Source organism: Cebus imitator, unplaced genomic scaffold (genome assembly GCF_001604975.1).
Source record: "Cebus imitator isolate Cc_AM_T3 unplaced genomic scaffold, Cebus_imitator-1.0 Scaffold37, whole genome shotgun sequence".
Lineage (NCBI taxonomy): Eukaryota > Metazoa > Chordata > Mammalia > Primates > Cebidae > Cebus > Cebus imitator.
In genome coordinates this window covers 8,906,647-8,910,676 of record NW_016107352.1, presented here as the reverse complement: position 1 = coordinate 8,910,676, position 4,030 = coordinate 8,906,647, and positions in this window count along the sequence as shown.

Genomic DNA, 4,030 nt, shown 5'->3' with positions numbered 1-4,030 from the left:
AAAAAAAAAAAAAAAAAAAAGTTCCTTTTCGGGTCGGTGCTTACCAAATAACGAGCAAAACTTTTGCAGCTCATGTGGACTTAGAAAACCATAAAACATCAACTCGGAAGCTCAGAGAACTGGTAATTGCCTTTCTGATTATATATCCAGCCTCAATTTTTGAAACTAATAAGTAAGTGTGGGGGGGGGAATGTACATCAAAGACCTCTGGGGGAAAAAAATGGAAAAATGCTTGCCTAATTGGATTATTGCTATGTATATCCCAAAGTATCCTGTTGAAACTTGGCTATGAAGAACAAGAACAATAAACACATCAGAAGCTTTCATCTTTCATCCAGGGATAGTTGGAGGAAGTTGAAAAATATGGGAAACCTAGTATCAATGGTCAGTCCAGGACAGGTGTAATGAGAATGTTATTCACCACATAAAAAGACTTAGTTTCTAACATTGCTCAATTGTTTCGCTAATGTGATAACTTCTGGCAAACTATATTTATATTACTGTACAGTGTGGAGGAAATTGCAGACAATTAAAGCTGGAAGTCTCAGAAAACCATCTTCTCTCAAACGAAAAGATGTGGTGTAAGTATTTACTGAATACAGGCAGTGGCATGTGGTATGCATCACCACCCATTCATTCATTTCATAATAATTACTGAGAATCTATTATACGCCAGACACCATCCTAGGCTTTGAAGACATAGATGAGATGAACAATGACAAAACTTGTGTTTATGGAGCATATTCTAATGAGGGGAAAGAGAATAAAGAAATAAGGAAGTACAATATACTGTGGTGGGAAAATGCCATTGAGAAAAATTAAGTAGAGTAAAAATGATAAAGAGTGCTAGAACATGGAAGAAGTCATGCTGAACTGGGCGCATGAAGAAGAAATATAAAGGATGTGACAACTGAGAGGAAACAGAGGTCCCAGGCAGTGAGGACATGTGCAAAAGCCTCTGAAGGGGGTTCGTGATTTGCTCATTATAGAATTATACAACAAATCCTAAGTGGATGAGAAAATTCTGCCTAAGAATAGTGGGTTGCTCAACAGCAAAACCTCCTCCGTCGTCTCCTTAAATATTATGCAATATGATCATACTCAGTTAGAAACTTCATGGAAAAAGAGAAGCTAGTCTGAGAAAACTGAGATTCCAGAGTCAGAACCACCCCAACTTTCTATTACCATAATGAAACATCTCTGTATCTCTTCTAAATATATCAAAATGTTCTTGGCATGTCTGGGAAAATGCTGTAAATGTTAAAAGAAAAACAAATGGTGTCTATCCTCTTAGAAATCATAGGCAATAAAGTGTTTGAGAAATATTTTTAATTATAGTATGCAGATTTGTTAATAAGGAAAAGATATTGACATGCAAGAAATCTGGCAATATATATCAAGTCTTAAAATGTCAGTGCCGTTTAACCAAGTAATTCCAGTGTAGCGATCCTAATTAATCAATATTGGTAAACTTTTATGCAATTGATTGCAACATCACAGATATTGGTTGAAAGCATATGTTCAATCATACACATAAAAAAGTCTTATTTAAGAGAAACCTATGAATTTAAGGAATATGGGAAAGTATGCAATTTTCCCAATTCTTTTGGAAAATATTAATTCATACTGGAGGGAAAACCGTATGAGTATAAAAAAAATGGGGGAATAGCCTCAGTGTTTTTAGTTCTTGAATACCTCAAAGAACTTCTGAGAATAAAATCTATAAATGTATAAAACGTGGTAATACATTCGTTTCTCTCAGATACTCGAAAGGACATGATAATGTACACTTAAGGTGGGTCTCATACATACAAGAATGTATTCTTGATTAAAAACCTGGTAGTTTGCAAAAACAGGAAAGTTTTAACAGTTATTTTAAAAGTCATATGGAAACACCCACTGGAAAGAAATCTCATAAATGTAAGTAACTTGGAAAGCCTGATGTAAATTAAATATTGCATAATGCTCAAAAAAGCACATGGATGAAATGTTATGTAAGTTATGAATATATTCTGCTTATCAGGGTCTCTAGTCTACAGATTTCTACTTCTATTGCAAGGAAACATTCAGGTAAGAATTCTGTAGATATCTTTAAGCAACAGTACCTAAATTTAATAGGTAGTGTTTTTTTCATAAGTCAATTAATAAAAATTTTTCCATCTAAAAAGGTGTTGGATCCATGGGTAAATTGTAATCAATTTTAATATATAGGTAAGATTGATTTTATATAACTTTTTAAGTTTCTGTGATTAAATAAGTATTAATCATTGAGATTTCCCTACTAACTGTATATGGCAAGTTTTGATTATCCTTCATCCATTATATATACTCCTCATTTTTATGAGAAAAACTACTCTTCTTTGTCACAAAGAATTTTATTCTATACTCTTTGCTAATAAAATTGGTATCAAATTATAAATATATAAAGTTTAGTGTATAGTTTTGAATCAATTATTTTTTGTACTTTATCCTTTGTGACTATATCTGTCTGTTATTTGGATAGTTCACTTTGAATTAAAAAGAGAACTGTGAAGTGTGTGTGTGTGTGTGTGTGTGTGTGTGTGTGTGTGTGTGTTTGTTCTTAGGGGATGTTAGAGGAAATATGTTACATTCATACTGAAACACTGAAAATTCTAAATTGTATGCTGATTTTCAGTTTTATGTTAGTGAAGAATTTTTGACATAGAAAAGGTTTATAATGTTCATGGAAAAGAAGCAGGATACAAAACATTGCACACAGTAAAAATATACTTCATCATGGCCCACGCCATAATGCAATGTAAGCAGGAGCTTGTAAAGAGAAGGCCTGGTTTCCAGCTCGTGCTCATCACTTACCAGCTTGGTGTCTGAGAGCAAGTCACTGAGCCTCCCTAGACTTTGGTTTTCTCTTCTATATAAGGGGAAGAGAATAACACCACTTCTGCCTTCCTTACAAAATTTTAAGTAAAAACATAATAATAAGAATACATTTAATATGTTTTATAAATGCTATGATCGGTATAATCTTCCTTTAAACATTTTTAGAGAGTTTTAATATTATACCACAGAGTTTGAAATTAAAGCATTTTAAGCTGAAAATTACATAGAAAAATCACTCTGGCGGCCATCAGGGTACGGTTGGAAACTAATTAGAAGACTAATGCATTGCTCAGAAAAAAATAAAATGAGAGCTGAATAAAGGAAGGAGTAATAGATATGAGAAGGAGATTTCATCAAGATAGGTTCACAAGTTTGAATTGGTAGCACTTCATAACCTTTTGGATAAAGAGATTGATAAAAAGGTAATTCCCAGGTGCCAGCTTACTTATCCATTTACTAAGACTGAGCATGTAGAATAAAGATTGCATTTGGGAGCAACTTTAAGTTTCAGGTGACTATGGGACATCCAAGTGGACCTATGCAAGGAGGAAACTATACACTGGAGTCTAAATGCAGTAGAAGGCCAGGTGCAGTGGCTCACACCTGTCATCCCAGTACTCTGAGAGGCCAAGGCAGGCGGATCATTTGAGGTCAGGAGTTCAAGACCAGCATGGCCAACATGGCGAAACCCTGTCTCCACTAAAAATACAAAAAATAAAAATGAGCCGGGCATGGTGGTAGCCACTTGTAATCCCAGCTACGCAGGAGGCTGACGCACAAGAATCGCTTGAACCCAGGAGGCAGAGTGAGTGAGCTGAGATTGTGCCACTGTACAGCCTGGGTAACAGAGTGAGACCCTGTCTCAAAAAAATAAAAATTAACAGAGAAGTTCAAATTTTAGATTCAGAATTTGTAAGTCACCAGCTCTCAGCTCAATAAGATCACTCAGAGTGCTATGTAGAGACAACCCTGAGAAACACCAATATTTAAGGGATGAAAACACAGAGATGAATCTGCAAAGCATAACGTTCATGCAGAAATGAAAGCGAACAAGGAGAGAATGATATAAAGGCCAAGAATAAGAAAAGAACTTGTCAAAATATTGTAGACAAGGCAAAATGAGATGAAAACTAGAAAGTATTATATTTGGCACTTGAGTCACTGCTGACTT